Source organism: Acipenser ruthenus, chromosome 50 (assembly GCF_902713425.1).
Source record: "Acipenser ruthenus chromosome 50, fAciRut3.2 maternal haplotype, whole genome shotgun sequence".
Classification (NCBI taxonomy): Eukaryota; Metazoa; Chordata; class Actinopteri; order Acipenseriformes; family Acipenseridae; genus Acipenser; species Acipenser ruthenus.
In genome coordinates this window covers 2210993-2233215 of record NC_081238.1, presented here as the reverse complement: position 1 = coordinate 2233215, position 22223 = coordinate 2210993, and positions in this window count along the sequence as shown.

The window sequence follows — 22223 nt, the reverse complement described above, 5'->3', positions numbered from 1 at the left end:
TCTGAAAAGCAGGATTAGTATAATGCAATCAAAAAGACCATTTGTTTTGTTATGAGAGTATCTTTTATTGAAGTACACAGTGCTAACAAAATAACTCCAGTAAATCCTACCTAATATATATTGCCATCATTTCTCAGATTTTCCAATATGAGAAACGCACACATCATGGTAGAGGTGAATTCAGTTTTGAACATTGAAAACACGTCAATCACAGGTGCTCAAAGGTGAGTCAGCGCATCTAGCTTCTGGCAGTTTGTGTTCTTTTAAATGGGAAACATATATTCATTACAAATGTAAAAAACTAAAAGTTTAGTTTACTAGAAGTAAACAGTGGAGTGAACAGTAGCAAAACCATTCCTTTCAATTGGAAACAGCAGCATGCACAAAGCACACACAGACAGGCTCACCCAAACACACTGTGTCATAAATCATAAAGAGCTGTCAGCACTGGAGCCCTGAACTATACAAGCACCCCCCGTTAGCACAGGAGCCCTGAACTGTACAAGCACCCCCCGTTAGCACTGGAGCCCTGAACTGTACAAGCACCCCCTGTTAGCACTGGATCCCTGAACTGTACAAGCACCTCCCGTTAGCACTGGAGCCCTGAACTGTACAAGCACCCCCCCCCCCCCCGTTAGCACTGGAGCCCTGAACTGTACAAGCACCCCCGTTAGCACTGGAGCCCTGAACTGTACAAGCACCCCCCGTTAGCCCTGGAGCCCTGAACTGTACAAGCACCCCCCGTTAGCACTGGAGCCCTGAACTGTCCAAGCACCCCCGTTAGCACTGGAGCCCTGAACTGTACAAGCACCCCCCGTTAGCACTGGAGCCCTGAACTGTACAAGCACCCCCGTTAGCACTGGATCCCTGAACTGTACAAGCACCCCCCGTTAGCACTGGAGCCCTGAACTGTACAAGCACCCCCGTTAGCACTGGAGCCCTGAACTGTACAAGCACCCCCCGTTAGCACTGGAGCCCTGAACTGTACAAGCACCCCCCGTTAGCACTGGAGCCCTGAACTGTACAAGCACCCCCCGTTAGCACTGGAGCTCTGAACTGTACAAGCACCCCCGTTAGCACTGGATCCCTGAACTGTACAAGCACCCCCCGTTAGCACTGGAGCCCTGAACTGTACACGCACCCCCGTTAGCACTGGAGCCCTGAACTGTACAAGTACCCCCCGTTAGCACTGGAGCCCTGAACTGTACAATCACCCCCCATTTGCCAGAGCAGCAGCATCTCAGGGAGCTGTTCAAGTCAGTAACTTTTGAAATTGGAAAGACAGGGGGAACATTTTTTTGTTGGTTATTTTAAATCTTTAGGAATGAATGGCTTGTTAGAATCACCCTGTGGCACCCCAGTGATATTCTGGATGGTAATGTGGCTTTGCACACGTAAAAACTGTACTGTGTCCTTTATAATAACTAAACTCTTCATCACCTCCTGAGACCCTTTCCAGAGATTATTTGAACTGCAGTGCCCCCTGCTGGTCAGAGAAGATCATCACGCAGGTTCTCAAACTCAGTTCACCTGAAAGGCTCAGCAGTGAATCTAACTGACTACCTGTTGCTGGGAGAGGGTGCATTTGAGCATTTCACCTGCTGCTTGAAGGAGGCCTAATGCTAATGAGAGGACAGAAACGTCAATGTGTTTCTGTCATCTAATTAGCTTTATTACATAATCAGCTTGAGGAATCATTACTGAAAAGTTAAGGACATCAATGCCAGAAAACAGCATTATTGTTATTATTATTGATATTTTAGATATCAGCTCACTAAACTATTTTGAATAATGCAAAATATTTTGCACTATTACCCTCAAATCTGGTCAACCGTCATTATAGTGGTCTGCAGTGTAAAAACTACTGCCCCCTTACCTCTCACCCTAGCTTAGTGCAAATTTATTGTGTAAAAAGGCTCAAGAAAACATAAAAAACTGAGACAACAGTGACCTCTATTGGAAAAAAAGAAACTCTGCACTGTGTAGAACAGTGGCTGTACTTGCTTAACACAAGCGCTCCCCTCTGTCTCATTTAGTTATTTAGTTCAGGTGTGGAGTCAAAGCAAGTGTGACGGGTAAAACTGAATCATTTTATATTACTGTTAGGAATGCGTGTTAATAACTGTCTTAGAGAGGCATAAAGAGACAGGAAAGTGACTGGGAGACAGTGCAGGTGTGGTTTTTGTACAGAGAGTGTCAGTGTTTGAGTCGCTGTGGGTTCTGCCTGCACAGTAATACACAGCCGAGTCATTCACTGCAACACCTGTGGTCTCCAGAAAGAAATGGGAGCTGTTGGGTCTAGAAGCAGTGAACTGGCCCAGGTTAGAGGGAACCAGGGAGAGAGGCAGATAGATAAGTTCCTGCTTTTTGTAATTGTAAATACTACATTTGGTGACATTGTAAGGTGGTGTTTGAATTGGCTGAGTTTGTGTGTGATTAGTACCAGGTGAGTGGCTAAATTGATTAGCAGTTGATTTTGCTATTTGATTGGTTTCCACACAGTTTAGTTGGTTCTTTTGCCAAGCAGGGGTAACAACATTTATTCAAGCAGCTTATTTTAGCGCCAGCACGAAGCGCCAGCCAACAGAAGAGCCTCAACAAAAGAGCCGGGAGTCTAGCTGTGGGAGTCCAGCGAGGGGAGGCCTGCGCTGAGACGCTGTTCGACTAGATCCGAACCTACCAGCGCTCTGGAAGAAGCCATCTACTAGTCAGGTCTGTATCCTCCACCCCACTGCTCCTACTGTGCCTTTTGTCTTGCTTGTCCTGCTATGACTGTCTCTCACATCCCTGTTCTGTCCTCCCGTCCTCGTCCTCTGCCCTCCCTCCGCTACTGCTCCTCCAACCCCTCTAACCTCATTTCTCTGCCTCTCCCCCCCTCCCGCACACTCTCTGGTGCACTCTGGAACTGTCACTCTTCTGCTAACAAAGCTGATTTCATCTCTGCCTTTGCCTCCCACCTCTCGCTCGATTTCCTTGCTCTCACTGAAACCTGGCTGTCCCCTGATAACACTGTTACTCCTGCTGCCCTGTCCTCTCTCTACGTCCTGTCCCATACCCCGCGTCTCACCGGACGGGGAGGTGGGACGGGTCTTCTCCTCTCTCCCTCCTTACTCTTTTCTGTCCCCTCTGATCTCACCTCCCTCTCTGTCACTACCTTTGAATTTCATGCAGTCCAACTAACCTCTCCCTGTCAACTCCTGCTCATTGTTTTGTACCGCCCCCCTGGGCCTCTCACTCACTTTCTGGATGAACTCGACTATCTACTCTCCTCCCTCCCCTCTCTGTCTACCCCGACTGTCCTGTTGGGTGACTTCAACATCCATCTCTCCAACCCCAGCCACTCTGCTGGATTCCTCCCTCTCCTTCACTCCTTCGACTTCTGTCTCTCTCCGTCCCCTCCTACCCACAAAGCTGGCCGTCAACTGGACCTCACCTTCTCCAGGGCCTGCTGCCCCTCCAACCTCTCTGTCACCCCCCTGGACCTCTCTGATCACTATTTCATCTCTTTTTCTCTGTCTCTCCCCCCTCTCCCTGCTCCTCCTACCCCCACTGTCACCTCTCGCCGTAACCTCCGCTCTCTCTCCCCCTCTGTCCTTGCCTCCACTGCTCTCTCTCACCTCCCTCCTATCGACTCCTTTTCACAACTCTCCGTAGACTCTGCTACCTCCACCCTCTTCTCCTCACTCACCTCCTCCCTCGACTCCCTCTGTCCCCTCACCTCCCGACCCGCTCGCCCCTCCCCTCCCCATCCCTGGCTCTCCTCTGTGCTCCGCTCGGCAAGAATCACACTGCGATCTGCTGAAAAGAAATGGAAGAGAACCAAACTCCCTGCTGCCCTAGACCTTTACCGCACTCTTCTCTCCTCCTTCTCCTCTACTCTCTCCTCTGCTAAATGTGCTTATTTCCAATCTGTAATCCAAGCCTCCACTAACAACCCACGTAAACTATTCTCTACCTTCTCCTCCCTCCTAAACCCTCCCCCCCCTCCTCCTCCCTCCTCTATCTCCCCTGACGACTTTGCCTCCTTCTTCTCTTCTAAAATCTCAGATATCCGCAAACTCTTTAACACCTCTCCCTCCCCCGCACCCCCTCCTGCTCCAACCCCTACACCCACTACATCCCCTACTAACTCGCCCTCCCTCTCCACCTTCTTGCCCCTCTCAGACTCTGACCTCTCCTCCCTGCTCCAGGGTCACAAACCCACCACGTGTGCCTTGGACCCCCTCCCCACTCACCTCTTTCAAGCTGCTGCTCCTGCTCTACTCCCCTTCATCTCCTCCCTCCTCAACACCTCTCTACTTTCTGGCATCTTCCCCTCTGCCTTCAAAAAAGCCTCGATCACTCCCCTCCTCAAAAAACCTACCCTCGACCCCACCTCCCTCCAGAGCTACCGTCCTGTCTCCCTCCTACCCTTCCTCTCCAAAACCCTCGAGCGGACTGTACACCGCCAGCTCTCTGCTTTCCTGTCCAACCACTCTCTGCTTGACCCTCTCCAATCTGGCTTCCGCTCTGCTCACTCCACTGAAACCGCCCTTCTCTCTGTCACCAACTCACTTAAGTGTGCCCGAGCTGCCTCTCTCTCCTCTGTCCTAATTCTCCTCGACCTCTCTGCTGCCTTTGACACTGTTGATCACTCTATTCTACTATCATCTCTTGCTGACCTGGGGATCTCTGGCACTGCTCTGGCCTGGTTCTCCTCCTACCTCTCCAACCGCACTTACCAGGTAACCTGGCGTGGAGCAACCTCCACACCTCACCCTCTCTTGACTGGAGTCCCCCAAGGGTCAGTCTTGGGTCCTCTCCTGTTCTCTCTCTACACCCGCTCCCTGGGCCCCCTCATCGCATCCTATGGTTTCTCATACCATTTCTATGCTGATGATGCTCAGATTTTCCTCTCCTTCCCCACCTCTGACTCCACCATCTCCTCCCGTATCTCTACCTGTCTGTCTGCTATTTCCTCCTGGATGCACTCGCATCACCTCAAACTCAACCTCTCTAAATCTGACCTCCTTTTCTTTCCCTCCTCCTCCCCCTCCTCTGATCTCTCTATCTCTGTTCCTCTGGAATCTACCACACTCTCTCCCTCTTCCTCAGCTAAAAACCTTGGAGTCACCCTGGACCCCTGCCTCTCTTATTCCCAGCACATCTCCACTCTGGCACGCACTTGCAGATTCTTCCTGAGCAACATCCGAAGAATCCGACCCTTCCTCACCAACTATGCTACCCAGCTCCTGGTCCAGGCCCTGGTACTCTCCCGCCTAGACTACTGCAACTCCCTCCTGGCTGGCCTCCCTGCGTCCGCCACCCGTCCGCTCCAGCTCATCCAGAACTCTGCTGCTCGCCTGGTGTTCTCTCTACCTCGCTTCGCCCACGCTACTCCACTACTCCGCTCGCTCCACTGGCTCCCGATCACCGCTCGCATCCAGTTCAAGACTCTTGTACTAGCCTACAGATGCCTTGATCAGACTGCACCCAGCTACCTCCAGACCCTCATCTCTCCCTACACCCCCACTCGATCTCTCCGCTCCGCCTGCACTAGAAGACTGGCTCTACCTCCGCTACGCTCCCCTGCCTCCCGAGCCCGCTCCTTCTCCACCCTTGCTCCGCAGTGGTGGAACGACCTTCCTACAGATGTCAGGACTGCCCAGTCCCTGACCACATTCCGGCGCCTCCTTAAGACTCACCTCTTCAAACAGCACCTGTAGAACTCCTCTGTTGTATCCTGGGACACTTCCACCCTTCATTTAAATATGCTTTATTTTGCTCTTATCTGCCCCCTATTTTACTGCATTTAATCCTGTACCTCAGAATATTGTAATCTCCCAAGTGTTTAATCTGTAGTATTTTGTACTTAATCATATCCTGATGTAACTATCACTACTTAATCATATCCTGATGTAACTTTCACTATTATCTGCTGTATTATTGAATTGTGGTTTGTCACACTTGAGAATTATTGTATTTCTTGTTCTTATTGTATGACTTATATTGTAACACTTGAATGTATTTGTATTTGCTTGCGATTGTAAGTCGCCCTGGATAAGGGCGTCTGCTAAGAAATAAATAATAATAATAATAAATAATAATTAGAGGGGTCTACACTGGGAGCAGACAAAGAGGAGAAAAGCAGCTGAGGTCCACTGTGAGGGTCCTGTCTGTACCAGTAGACATATAGAGCTCCAGAGCCAAAGTCTGTAACTTCACAGCTTAGTTTCATTGAAGCACCATATTTTACAGATAAGAATGCAGGAGACTGCTGGATAGACAAAGCGTCCACACCTGAAAGAAAACCAAATCAATGTGAGAATTAAAAACAGATAACTGGGGAAATTCTCTTAAGGGTGAAGCTTTGCATGCATCCCAACCAGCAGACTTCATAAAGACAAACAGTAAAATATTTGATAATTGAGAAATTAAATGGCATGAGATACTCACTGTCAACCAACAGCAGTAGCACACAGTTTAATAGGAACATGGTGCTTTGAGTCACACACTAGGCTCTAGTAGTTAGTCTCTGCTTATTCATTGCTGTTCAGTCAGGGAGGCAGTCAGACGAAGTGTGACGTTGAGAATGGAATATTCTTCTGACTGGTGGGGGTGTTTAGAATCGGGCTAGAGACACACTAGAATAAAGCAGGGGCTGAGGTCCACATTGCTGGACATTGCCTGCAGCATCATTGGGTGTGTTCAGTCCTTGTAGGACAAAGGGCTAAGTTGTAAAATGAATACTTTTAAGGGGAGAGAGGGTGGCTTGTACAGTATAGAATATACTGGCACATGAAGTGAAATGGGGGGCTAGGTAATGTGACGCTGCACACGTATACACAGTACTGTGTCCGTTTTTAATAACTAAACTCTTCATTATTTCCTCATCCCCTTTTCTATTATTATTAGATATTTTAGATATCAACTCGCAAACTATTCTGTATGATACAAAACATTTTGCACTATTGTCCTCAAATCTGATCAACAGTCATTCTAGCGGTCTGCAGTATAAAAACTACTGCCAACTTATCTTACACCCTATTAGTTCAAATGTATTTTAATAAGTCAAAAGGCTGAAGAAAACATAAAAACTGAGCCAGCAGTGACATCTATTGGAAAAAAAGAAACTCCACACTGTGTAGAACAGTGGCTGTACTTGTTTAACACAAGCGCTCCCCTCTGTCTCATTTAGTTATTTAGTTCAGGTGTGGAGTCAAAGCAAGTGTGACGGGTAAAACGGTATCTTTTTATATTACTGTTAGGAATGCATGTTAATAACTGTCTTAGAGAGAAAGAAACAGACAGGAAAGTGACTGGGAGACAGTGCAGGTGTGGTTTTTGTACAGAGAGTGTCAGTGTTTGAGTCGCTGTGGGGGCTGCCTGCACAGTAATACACAGCCGAGTCATTCACTGCAACACCTGTGGACTCCAGAAAGAAATGGGAGCTGTTGGGTCTAGAAGCAGTGAACTGGCCCAGGTTAGAGGGGTCTACACTGGGAGCAGACAAAGAGGAGAAAAGCAGCTGAGGTCCACTGTGAGGGTCCTGTCTGTACCAGTAGGCATATAGCAGTGTAGAGCCAACGTCTGTAAATTCACAGCTTAGTTTAATTGAAGCACCAGCTTTTGCAGATAAGAATGCAGGAGACTGCTGGATGGACAGATTATCCACACCTGAAAGAAAACCAAATCAATGTGAGAATTAAAAACAGAAAACTGGGGAAATTCTGTTAATGGTGAAGCTTTGCATTCATCCCAACTAGCAGACTTCATGATGACAAACAGTAAAGTATTTGACAGTTGAGAAATGAAATGGGATGAGATACTCACCATCGACCAACAGCAGTAGCACACAGTTTAATAGGAACATGGTGCTTTGAGTCACATACTAGGCTCCAGTAGTTAGTCTCTGCTTATTGAATGCTGTTCAGTCAGAGGAAGTGTGACGCTGAGGATGGAATATTCTTCTGACTGGTGGGGGGGGTTAGAATTGGGCTAGAGACACACTAGAATAAAGCAGGGGCTGAGGTCCACATTGCTGGGCATTGCCTGCAGCAATATTGGGCGTGTTCAGTCCTTGTAGGACAAAGGGCTAGGTTATAAAATGAATACTTTTTAAGGAGAGAGAGCTTGGCTTGTACAGTATAGAATATACTGTTCTATAAAGTGAAATGGGGGGCTAGGTAATGTGACGCTGCTTTTGTATACACAGTACTGTGTCCTTTTTAATAACTAAACTCTTCATCATTTCCTCATCCCCTTTTCTATTATTATTATTAGATATTTGATATCAACCTTCAAACTATTCTGTATAATACAAAATATTCTGCACAATTGCCCTCAAATCTGTTTAAGTCATTCTAGCGGACTGCAGTGTAAAAACTTCTGACCCCTTACCTCACACCGTAGCTTAGTTAAAATGTATTTTAATGAGTCAAAAGGCTAAAGATAACATAAAAACTGAGCCAACAGTGACCTCTATTGGGAAAAAAAGAAACTCTGCACTGTGTGTAGAACAGTGGCTGTACTTGTTTAACACAAGCGCTCCCCTCTGTCTCATTTAGTTATTTAGTTCAGGTGTGGAGTCAAAGCAAGTGTGACGGTTAAAACTGAATCATTTTATATTACTGTTAGGAATGCGTGTTAATAACTGTCTTAGAGAGTTATAAACAGACAGGAAAGTGACTGGGAAACAGTGCAGGTGTGGTTTTTGTACAGAGAGTGTGTGTTTGAGTCGCTGTGGGGGCTGCCTGCACAGTAATACACGGCCGAGTCATTCACTGCAACACCTGTGGACTCCAGAAAGAAATGAGAGCTGTTGGGTCTAGAAGCAGTGAACTGGCCCAGGTTAGAGGGGTCCACAAGGTCAGTGCCAGACGAATAGAACATTAGCTGAGGTCCAGTGTGAGGGGACTGCCAGTACCAGTAAATATCATAATTGCTGTGCCCTGTAATAAAACAGCTCAGTTTCAGGTGAGTGCCCCTCAGCACGGATAAGAAAGGAGTGGATTGATGGACAGACAGAGTATCCACACCTAAAAGAAAAGAAATACCAATGTAAGAATTGATTACACATAACTGAGGACATTCTGTTAATGGTGAAACATTTCACACATCCCAATCAGCAGACTTCATGATGATCAAAACACTTTGAGGATAACTGAGAAGTTTTATTAAATACTCACTGTCGACCAACAGCAGTAGCACACAGTTTAATATGAACATGGTGCTTTGAGTCACACACTGGGCTCCAGTAGTTAGTCTCTGCTTATTCAATGCTGTTCAGTCAGAGGAAGTGTGACGTTGAGAATGGAATATTCTTCTGACTGGTGGGGGTGTTTAGAATCGGGCTAGAGACACACTAGAATAAATCAGGGGCTGAGGTCCACATTGCTTGGCATTGTCTGCAGCAACATTGGGTGTGTTCAGTCCGTGTAGGACACAGGGCTAAGTTGTAAAATTAATACTTTTTATGGGGAGAGAGCGTGGCTTGTGCAGTATAGAATATACTGGCCCATAAAGTGAAATAGAGGGCTAGGTAACGTGACGCTGCACACGTATACACAGTACCGTGTCCTTTTTAATAACTAAACTCTTCATCATTTCCTCTTCCACTTTTCCATTATTAGATATTTGATATCAACTCGCAAACTATTATGTATAATACAACATATTTCGCGCTATTGCCCTCAAATCTGATCAACAATCATTCTAGCGGTCTGCAGTGTAAAAACTACTGCCAACTTACCTTACACCCTATTAGTTCAAATTTATTTTAATGAGTCAAAATGCTGAAGAAAACTTAAAAACTGAGTCAACAGTGACATCTATTGGGAAAAAAAGAAACTCTGCACTGTGTGTAGAACAGTGGCTGTACTTGTTTAACACAAGCGCTCCCCTCTGTCTCATTTAGTTATTTAGTTCAGGTGTGGAGTCAAAGCAAGTGTGACGGTTAAAATTGAATCTTTTTATATTAATGTTAGGAATGCGTGTTAATAACTGTCTTAGAGAGGCATAAACAGACAGGAAAGTGACTGGAGACAGTGCAGGTGTGGTTTTTGTACAGAGAGTGTCAGTGTTTGAGTCGCTGTGGGGGCTGCCTGCACAGTAATACACAGCCGAGTCATTCACTGCAACACCTGTGGACTCCAGAAAGAAATGGGAGCTGTTGGGTCTAGAAGCAATGAACTGGCCCAGGTTAGAGGGGTCTACACTGGCAGTAGCCACAGAATAAAACAGTAGCTGGAGTTCCTTGTGAAGGTCCTGTCTGTACCAGTACATATATGGAGTTGTAGAGCCAGCATCTGTAACTTCACAGCTTAGTTTCATTGAAGATCCAGCTTTTGCAGATAAGAATGCAGGAGACTGCTGGATTGACAGAGAATCCACACCTGAAAGAAAACCAAATCAATGTGAGAATTAAAAACAGATAACTGGGGAAATTCTGTTAATGGTGAAGCTTTGTATGCATCCCAACCAGCAGACTTCATGATGACAAACAGTAAAATATGTGATAGTTGAGAAATGAAATGGGATGAGATACTCACTGTCAATCAACAGCAGTAGCACACAGTTTAATAGGAACATGGTGCTTTGAGTCACACACTAGGCTCCCGTAGTTAGTCTCTGCTTATTCAATGCTGTTCAGTCAGAGGAAGTGTGACGTTGAGAATGGAATATTCTTCTGACTGGTGGGGGTGTTTAGAATTGGGCTAGAGACACACTAGAATAAAGCAGGGGCTGAGGTCCACATTGCAGGACATTGCCCTAAGCAGTATTGTCTAATTGTCTAATTGAACTTAATAGAAATATACACATAAAATTAATAGGTTCAGTTAGAATTTATTTTAATTGTTTTTTTATTGTTTAAGTAAAAAGAATTGTGTTTAAGTAAAAAAAAAATCAGTATATATATATATATATATATATATACTTTTGTGCAAAATAACATTACAAGAATGTATGCTATTAAGGAGCATATTTTTTAAGCGAGAATGTGTATTTTATTAACATGCTTTTTGGGGCTTGCTTTGCTTGCATTGAAATTTACAATTGCAATCATTACCTCATGAAAACGATAATTATTCGGCTTTAGATATATTATTATTATTATTATTATTATTATTATTATTATTATGGGGTCATTGAATGTGTTTTGTTAGCCACGCCCATTCAATTACGTGGCTAGTCTCCCGGGTAATATGACTGGCATTTAACCTAACCAATGAAAACTCGCAGAAATTGGAAACGGTTCTTTATTGGCTGATGTCTTCAGACCAGCAAAAATGATGTCGGAGTGTGGAGGGAGCATGGAGCATGACAGAGGGAGGAGGAAGTTTCAGAGGAGGGAGTTATAGAGGAGGGAGCACATGATGACTCCTTTTTGCCTGATGTACGAAGATGTCCTAATATGGACACCGTACTTCTGCTGCTTGAAGGAGTGTTCACCAATGTGTTTCTGTCCTTTCATAAACTTTATTATATAATCAGCTTGAGGAATCATTACAGAATAGTTAAGGACTTCAATGCCAGAAAACAGCATTATTATTATTATTATTATTATTATTATTATTATTATTATTATTATTATTATTATTATTATTATTTTAGATATCAACTCACAAACTATTCTGTATAATTCAAAACATTTTGCACAATTGCCCTGAAATCTGATCAACAGTCATTCTAGCGGACTGCAGTGTAAAAACTACTGCCCCCTTACCTCACACCCTAGCTTAGTTAAAATGTATTTTAAAAATGGCTGAAGAAATCATAAAAACTGACCCAACAGTGACCTCTATTGGAAAAAAGAAACTCTGCACTGTGTGAAGAAAAGTGGCTGTACTTGTTTAACACAAGCGCTCCCCTCTGTCTCATTTAGTTATTTAGTTCAGGTGTGGAGACAAAGCAAGTGTGACGGGTAAAACTGAATCTATTTATATTACTGTTAGGAATGCGTGTTAATAACTGTCTTGGAGAGGCATAAACAGACAGGAAAGTGACTGGGAGACAGTGCAGGTGTGGTTTTTGTACAGAGAGTGTCAGTGTTTGAGTCGCTGTGGGGGCTGCCTGCACAGTAATACACAGCCGAGTCATTCACTGCAACACCTGTGGACTCCAGAAAGAAATGGGAGCTGTTGGGTCTAGAAGCAGTGAACTGGCCCAGGTTAGAGGGGTCTACACTGGGAGCAGAAAAAGAGGAGAAAAGCAGCTGAGGTCCACTGCGAGGGTCCTGTCTGTACCAGTAGACATACAGAGTTGTAGAGCCAACGTCTGTAACTTCACAGCTTAGTTCAATTGAAGCGCCAGCTTTTGCAGATAAGAATGCAGGAGACTGCTGGATGGACAGAGTATCCACACCTGAAAGAAAACCAAATCAATGTGAGAATTAAAAACAGAAAACTGGGGAAATTCTGTTAATGGTGAAGCTTTGCATGCATCCCAACCAGCAGACTTCACGATGACAAACAGTAAAATATTTGATAGTTGAGAAATTAAATGGCATGATATACTCACTGTCAACCAACAGCAGTAGCACACAGTTTAATAGGAACATGGTGCTTTGAGTCACACACTAGGCTCCAGTAGTTAGTCTCTGCTTATTGAATGCTGTTCAGTCAGAGGAAGTGTGACGTTGAGGATGGAATATTCTTCTGACTGGTGGGGGGGTTTAGAATTGGGCTAGAGACACAATAGATAAATCAGGGGCTGAGGTCCACATTGCTGGACATTGCCCTAAGTAGTATTGTCTAATTGTCTAATTGAACGTACTAGAAATATACACATAAAATTAATAGGTTTAGTTTAAATTTATTTCAATTGTTTTTTTATTGTTTAAGTAAAAAGAATTGTGTTTAAGTAAAAAAAAAATCAGTATATATATATATATATATATACTTTTGTGCAAAATAACATTACAAGAATGTATGCTATTAAGGAGCATATTTTTTAAGCGAGAATGTGTATTTTATTAACATGCTTTTTGGGGCTTGCTTTGCTTGCATTGAAATTTACAATTGCAATCATTACCTCATGAAAACGATAATTATTCGGCTTTAGATATATTATTATTATTATTATTATTATTATTATTATTATTATTATTATTATTATGGGGTCATTGAATGTGTTTTGTTAGCCACGCCCATTCAATTACGTGGCTAGTCTCCCGGGTAATATGACTGGCATTTAACCTAACCAATGAAAACTCGCAGAAATTGGAAACGGTTCTTTATTGGCTGATGTCTTCAGACCAGCAAAAATGATGTCGGAGTGTGGAGGGAGCATGGAGCATGACAGAGGGAGGAGGAAGTTTCAGAGGAGGGAGTTATAGAGGAGGGAGCACATGATGACTCCTTTTTGCCTGATGTACGAAGATGTCCTAATATGGACACCGTACTTCTGCTGCTTGAAGGAGTGTTCACCAATGTGTTTCTGTCCTTTCATAAGCTTTATTATATAATCAGCTTGAGGAATCATTACAGAATAGTTAAGGACTTCAATGCCAGAAAACAGCATTATTATTATTATTATTATTATTATTATTATTATTATTATTATTATTATTATTATTATTATTATTATTTTAGATATCACCTCACAAACTATTCTGTATAATTCAAAACATTTAACACAATTGCCCTCAAATCTGATCAACAGTCATTCTAGCGGACTGCAGTGTAAAAACTACTGCCCCCTTACCTCACACCCTAGCTTAGTTAAAATGTATTTTAAAAAAGGCAGAAGAAAGGTCAGTGCCAGACGAATAGAACATTAGCTGAGGTCCAGTGTGAGGGGACTGCCTGTACCAGTAAATATCAGGATTGCTGTGCCCTGTAATAAAACAGCTCAGTTTCAGGTGAGTGCCCCTCAGCACGGATAGGATGATTGGGCAGCAGTGTGGAGTAGTGGTTAGGGCTCTGGACTCCTGACCGGAGGGTTGTGGGTTCAATCCCCAGTGGGGGACACTGCTGTTGTACTCTTGAGCAAGGTACTTTACCTAGATTGCTCCAGTAAAAACCCAGCTGTATAAATGGGTAATTGTATGTAACAATTGTAAGTCGCCCTGGATAAGGGCGTCTGCTAAGAAATGTAATAATAATAATAATAATGGATAAGAAAGGAGGGGATTGATGGACAGACAGAGTATCCACACCTAAAAGAAAAGAAATACCAATGTAAGAATTGATTACAGATAACTGAGGACATTCTGTTAATGGTGAAACATTTCACACATCCCAATCAGCAGACTTCATGATTATCAAAACACTTTGAGGATAACTGAGAAGTTTTATTAAATACTCATTGTCGACCAACAGCAGTAGCACACAGTTTAATATGAACATGGTGCTTTGAGTCACACACTAGGCTCCAGTAGTTAGTCTCTGCTTATTGAATGCTGTTCAGTCAGAGGAAGTGTGACGTTGAGAGTTGAGATAGAGAAAGACAGAGACAGGAAAGTGACTGGAGACAGTGCAGGTGTGGTTTTTGTACAGAGAGTGTCATGTTTGAGTCGCTGTGGGGGCTGCCTGCACAGTAATACACAGCCGAGTCATTCCCTGCAACATCTGTGGACTCCAGAAAGAAATGGGAGCTGTTGGGTCTAGAAGCAGTGAACTGGCCCAGGTTAGAGGGGTCTACGCTGGCAGTAGTCACAGAATAAAACAGTAGCTGGAGTTCCTTGTGAAGGTCCTGTCTGTACCAGTACATATATGGAGTTGTAGAGCCAGCATCTGTAACTTCACAGCTTAGTTTCATTGAAGCACCAGCTTTTGCAGATAAGAATGCAGGAGACTGCTGGATGGACAGAGTATCCACACCTGAAAGAAAACCAAATCAATGTGAGAATTAAAAACAGGTAACTGGGGAAATTCTCTTAATGGTGAAGCTTTGCATGCATCCCTACCAGCAGACTTCATGATGACAAACAGTAAAATATTTCACAGTTGAGAAATGAAATGGCATGAGATACTCACTGTCAACCAACAGCAGTAGCACACAGTTTAATATGAACATGGTGCTTTGAGTCACACACTAGGCTCCAGTAGTTAGTCTCTGCTTATTGAATGCTGTTCAGTCAGAGGAAGTGTGACGTTGAGGATGGAATATTCTTCTGATTGGTGGGGGTGTTTAGAATTGGGCTAGAGACACACTACAATAAATCAGGGGCCGAGGTCCACATTGCTTGGCATTGGCTGAAGCAATATTGTGTGTTTTAACAGGGGAGGTCTCTGCTGACTATCTGATGTATGCATGGTGCTGCAGGAAGAGGGCAGCAGCCTTGTAAGATCCGCCTGTCAGTCATGGCAGTGACACGGAGAGGTGGGGAAGAGGGTGTGTTGGCTTTCCCTCTCTCTGAGTGGCTGTGAGGCGGACCTTGGGGGATTGCTCGGCCCAAAAGAATTCCGCTTGGTTATGCATTCGGGTGGCCGGACAGAGGATACCCAGTGACGCTGGCAGAAGACGTCAGTGTAAACAAAGAGCAGGCAAGCACGGCTGAGTGAGACAGCCTGCCTTAAAAGAAACAAAAAAGTAAAAGAAATAATTACATACCCGAGGGGACGTGTGTAGTTATACGGGGATCCCCGGCCACCCCAGTGTATATAAAATAGCGGACCGTAGGTCGACACCCGTATTGACCGGCTTAGCGGCTGTGGGGGCACTGCGTAAGCAGCGCTATTGTTTTGTTATTATTATTATTTTTGAGCACTTGTATGTGCACCGGACTGTATACCAGTATTGGTAACCCCGTGGTCATGTTTACTGTTGCCAGTATTCAGGCCATGGACAACAGCGCCCTCTGCAGGTAAAAATAAATCAGTGCGTCTGAACGGTGTTACAAATAAAACCTTCTGTCTCCCGTGTGTGTCAGTGAATTGCCCACCACCATTCCACAAGTGTGTTCAGTCCTTGTAGGACAAAGGGCTAAGTTGTAAAATTAATACTTTTTAAGGGGACAGAGTGTGGCTTGTACAGTATAGAATATACTGGCCCATAAAGTGAAATGGGGAGCTAGGTAATGTGACGCTGCACACGTATACACAGTACTGTGTCCTTTTTAATAACTAAACTCTTCATCATTTCGTCATCCACTTTTCTATTATTATTAGATATTTTAGATATCAACTCGCAAACTATTCTGTATGATACAAAACATTTTGCACTATTGCCCTCAAATCCGATCAACAGTCATTCTAGCGGTCTGCAGTGTAAAAACTACTGCCAACTTATCTTACACCCTATTAGTTCAAATGTATTTTAATAAGTCAAAAGGCTGAAGAAAACTTAAAAACTGAGCCAACAGTGACATCTATTGGGAAAAAAAGAAACTCTGCACTGTGTAGAACAGTGGCTGTACTTGTTTAACACAAGCGCTCCCCTCTGTCTCATTTAGTTATTCAGTTCAGGTGTGGAGTCAAAGCAAGTGTGACGGGTAAAACGGTATCTTTTTATATTACTGTTAGGAATGCATGTTAATAACTGTCTTAGAGAGAAAGAAACAGACAGGAAAGTGACTGGGAGACAGTGCAGGTGTGGTTTTTGTACAGAGAGTGTCAGTGTTTGAGTCGCTGTGGGGGCTGCCTGCACAGTAATACACAGCCGAGTCATTCACTGCAACACCTGTGGACTCCAGAAAGAAATGGGAGCTGTTGGGTCTAGAAGCAGTGAACAGGCCCAGGTTAGAGGGGTCTACACTGGCAGTAGTCACAGAATGAAACAGTAGCTGGAGTTCCTTGTGAAGGTCCTGTCTGTACCAGTAAATAGAAGGAGTTGTAGAGCCAGCGTCTGTAACTTCACAGCTTAGTTTCATTGAAGCACCAGCTTTTGCAGATAAGAATGCAGGAGACTGCTGGATGGACAGAGTATCCACACCTGAAAGAAAACCAAATCAATTTGAGAATTAATAACAGATAACTGGGGAAATTCTGTTAATGGTGAAGCTTTGCATGCATCCCAACCAGCAGACTTCATGATGACAAACAGTAAAATATTTGATAGTTGAGAAATGAAATGGGATGAGATACTCACTGTCAACCAACAGCAGTAGCACACAGTTTAATAGGAACATGGTGCTTTGAGTCACACACTAGGCTCCAGTAGTTAGTCTCTGCTTATTGAATGCTGTTCAGTCAGGGAGGCAGTCAGAGGAAGTGTGACGTTGAGAATGGAATATTCTTCTGACTGGTGGGGGGGTTTAGAATTGGGCTAGAGACACACTAGAATAAATCAGGGGCTGAGGTCCACATTGCAGGACATTGGCTGTAGCAATATTGGGCGTGTTCAGTCCTTAGAGGACAAAGGGGTAAGTTATAAAATTAATACTTTTTATGGGGAGAAAGGGTGGCTTGTACAGTATAGAATATACTGTTCTATAAAGTGAAATGGGTGGCAAGGTAATGTGATGCTGCACACATATACACAGCACTGTGTCCTTTTTAATAACTAAACGCTTCATCATTTCCTCATCCACTTTTCTATTATTATTAGATATTTTAGCTATCAACTCGTAAACTATTCTGTATGATACAAAACATTTTGCACTATTGCCCTCAAATCTGACCAAGAGTCATTCTAGCGGTCTGCAGTGTAAAAACTACTGCCCCCTTACCTCACACCCTAACTTAATGCAAATTTATTTTAGTCAGGAGGCTGAAGAAAACTTGAGCCAACATTGACATCAATTGGAGAAAAAGAAACTCTGCACTGTGTAGAACAGTGGCTATACTTGTTTCACACAAGCGCTCCCCTCTGTCTCATTTAGTTATTTAGTTCAGGTGTGGAGTCAAAGCAAGTGTGATGGTTAAAACTGAATCATTTTATATTACTTTAGGAATGCGTTTTAATAACTGTCTTAGAGAGGCATAAACAGACAGGAAAGTGACTGGGAGACAGTGCAGGTGTGGTTTTTGTACAGAGAGTGTCAGTGTTTGAGACGCTGTGGGGGCTGCCTGCACAGTAATACACAGCCGAGTCATTCACTGCAACACCTGTGGACTCCAGAAAGAAATGGGAGCTGTCGGGTCTAGAAGCAGTGAACTGGCCCAGGTTAGATGGGTCTACACTGGGAGCAGACAAAGAGGAGAAAAGCAGCTGAGGTCCACTGTGAGGGTCCTGTCTGTACCAGTAGGCATATAGCACTGTAGAGCCAACGTCTGTAAATTCACAGCTTAGTTTAATTGAAGCACCAGCTTTTGCAGATAAGAATGCAGGAGACTGCTGGATTGACAGAGAATCCACACCTGAAAGAAAAACAAATCAATGTGAGAATTAAAAACAGAAAACTGGGGAAATTCTGTTAATGGTGAAGCTTTGCATGCATCCCTACCAGCAGACTTCATTATGACAAACAGTAAAATATTTGACAGTTTGGAAATGAAATGGGATGAGATACTCACTGTCAATCAACAGCAGTAGCACACAGATTAATAGGAACATGGTGCTTTGAGTCACACACTAGGCTCCTGTAGTTAGTCTCTGCTTATTGAATGCTGTTCAGTCAGAGGAAGTGTGACGTTGAGGATGAAATATTCTTCTGACTGGTGGGGGGGTTTAGAATTGGACTAGAGACACACTAGAATAAATCAGGGGCTGAGGTCCACATTGCTGGGCATTGCCTGCAGCAACATTGGGTGTGTTCAAATCCTTGTAGGACAAAGGGCTAAGTTGTAAAATTAATACTTTTTATGGGGAGAGAGGGTGGCTTGTACAGTATAGAATATACTGGTCTATTAAGTGAAATGGGGGGCTAGGTAATGTGTCCTGCACACGTATACACAGTATGGTGTCCTTTTTAATAACTAAACTCTTCATCATTTCGTCAACCACTTTTCTGTTATTATTAGATATTTTAGATATCAACTCACAAACTATTCTCTATAATACAAAACATTTTGCACTATTGCCCTCAAATCTCATCAGCAGTCATTCTAGCGGTCTGCAGTGTAAAAACTACTGCCCCCTTACCTCACACCCTAGCTTAGTTCGAATTTATTTTAATGGCACAAAAGGCTGAATAAAAATTAAAAACTGAGCCAACAGTGACCTCTATTGGAAAAAAAAAAAACTCCACACTGTGTGTAAAACAGTGGCTGTACTTGTTTAAAACAAGCGCTCCCCTCTGTCTCATTTAGTTATTTAGTTCAGGTGTGGAGTCAAAGCAAGTGTGACGGTTGAAACTGAGTCTATTTATATTACTGTTAGGAATGCGTGTTAATAACTGTCTTAGAGAGGCATAAACAGACAGGAAAGTGACTGGGAGACAGTGCAGGTGTGGTTTTTGTACAGAGAGTGTCAGTGTTTGAGTCGCTGTGGGGGCTGCCTGCACAGTAATACACAGCCGAGTCATTCACTGCAACACCTGTGGACTCCAGAAAGAAATGGGAGCTGTTGGGTCTAGAAGCAGTGAACTGGCCCAGTCTGGTGGGGTCCACATGGTCAGTACCAGTTGAATAGAACAGTAGCTGAGGTCCAGTGTGAGGGGACTGCCTGTACCAGTAAATATCAGGATTACTGTGCCCTGTAATAAAACAGCTGAGTTTCAGGTGAGTGCCCCTCAGCATGGATAAGAAAGGAGGTGATTGATGGACAGCCAGAGTATCCACACCTAAAAGAAAAGAAATACCAATGTAAGAATTGATTACTGATAACTGAGGACATTCTGTTAATGGTGAAACATTTCACACATCCCAATCAGCAGACTTCATGATGATCAAAACTCTTTGAGGATTACTGAGAAGTTTTATTAAATACTCACCATCGACCAACAGCAGTAACACACAGTTTAATAGGAACATGGTGCTTTGAGTCACACACTAGGCTCCAGTAGTTAGTCTCTGCTTATTCAGTGCTGTTCAGTCAGAGGAAGTGTGACGTTGAGAGTTGAGATAGAGAAAGACAGAGACAGGAAAGTGACTGGGAGACAGTGCAGGTGTGGTTTTTGTACAGAGAGTGTCAGTGTTTGAGTCGCTGTGGGGGCTGCCTGCACAGTAATACACAGCCGAGTCATTCACTGCAACACCTGTGGACTCCAGATAGAAATGGGAGCTGTCGGGTCTAGAAGCAGTGAACTGGCCCAGTCTGGTGGGGTCCACATGGTCAGTGACAGACGAATAGAACAGTAGCTGAGGTCCACTGTGAGGGTCCTGTCTGTACCAGTAGATATAGGGAGTATCATAGCCTGTAACAGCACAGCTTATTTTCACTGAATCACCAGTCTGTTTGGATAAGAATGCAGGAGACTGCTGGACTGACAGAGAATCCACACCTGAAAGAAATGAGTAATATCAATGTAAGAAGTGATGACCGAAAACTGGGGACATTCTGTTAATGGAGAAGCTTTACAAACATCCCAACCATCAGACCTTGTGACGAGCAAAGCATTTTAAAATGTTAAATTATAATCAGTCACCTGAACTGAGCTGTGACCATTTCTTACCATCCAGTAAACCACAGAATACAAGAGAATGAGACCGGCTCCTTGAATGAGCAGCCTCTAATGTCTAGCGTTCGGTGAAAGCTGCATAATTCAGTCTGCACTGTATTTAATTTTATATAGTAAGTACTTACTGTCAACCAACAGCAGTAGCACACAGTTTAATAGGAACATGGTGCTTTGAGTCACATACTAGGCTCCAGTAGTTAGTCTCTGCTTATTGAATGCTGTTCAGTCAGAGGAAGTGTGACGTTGAGAATGGAATATTCTTCTGACTGGTGGGGGTGTTTAGAATTGGGCTAGAGAAACGCTGGAATAAAGCAGGGGCTGAGGTCCACATTGCTGGGCATTGCCTGCAGCAAAATTGGGTGTGTTCAGTCCTTGTAGGACACAGGGCTAAGTTGTAAAATTAATACTTTTTATGGGGAGAGATTGTGGCTTGTGCAGTATAGAATATACTGGCTCATGAAGTGAAATAGAGGGCTAGGTAATGTGACGCTGCACACGTATACACAGTACTGTGTCCTTTTTAATAACTAAACTCTTCATCATTTCCTCATCCCCTTTTCCATTATTAGATATTTGATATCAACTCGCAAACTATTCAGTATAATACAAAATATTTCACGCGATTGCCCTCAAATCTGACCAAGAGTCCTTCTAGCAGTCTGCACTGTAAAAACTACTGCCCCCTTACCTCTCACCCTAGCTTAGTGCAAATTTATTGTGTAAAAAGGCTCAAGAAAACATAAAAAACTGAGCCAACAGTGACCTCTATTGGAAAAAAAGAAACTCTGCACTGTGTAGAACAGTGGCTGTACTTGTTTAACACAAGCGCTCCCCTCTGTCTCATTTAGTTATTTAGTTCAGGTGTGGAGTCAAAGCAAGTGTGACGGGTAAAACTGAATCATTTTATATTACTGTTAGGAATGCGTGTTAATAACTCTCTTAGAGAGGCATAAACAGACAGGAAAGTGACTGGGAGACAGTGCAGGTGTGGTTTTTGTACAGAGAGTGTCAGTGTTTGAGTCGCTGTGGGGGCTGCCTGCACAGTAATACACAGCCGAGTCATTCACTGCAACATCTGTGGACTCCAGAAAGAAATGGGAGCTGTTGGGTCTAGAAGCAGTGAACTGGCCCAGTCTGGTGGGGTCCACATTGTCAGTGCCAGACGAATAGAACAGTAGCTGAGGTCCAGTGTGAGGGGACTGCCTGTACCAGTAAATATCAGGATTACTGTGCCCTGTAATAAAACAGCTGAGTTTCAGGTGAGTGCCCCTCAGCACGGATAAGAAAGGAGGTGATTGATGGACAGACAGCGTATCCACACCTAAAAGAAAAGAAATACCAATGTGAGAATTGATTACTGATAACTGAGGTCATTCTGTTAATGGTGAAACATTTCACACATCCCAATCAGCAGACTTCATGATGATCAAAACACATTGAGGATAACTGAGAAGTTTTATAAAATACTCACTGTCGACCAACAGCAGTAACACACAGTTTAATAGGAACATGGTGCTTTGAGTCACACACTAGGCTCCAGTAGTTAGTCTCTGCTTATTGAATGCTGTTCAGTCAGAGGAAGAGTGACGTTGAGAGTTGAGATAGAGAAAGACAGAGACAGGAAAGTGACTGGGTGACAGTGCAGGTGTGGTTTTTGTACAGAGAGTGTCAGTGTTTGAGTCGCTGTGGGTTCTGCCTGCACAGTAATACACAGCCGAGTCATTCACTGCAACATCTGTGGACTCCAGAAAGAAATGGGAGCTGTTGGGTCTAGAAGCAGTGAACTGGCCCAGTCTGGTGG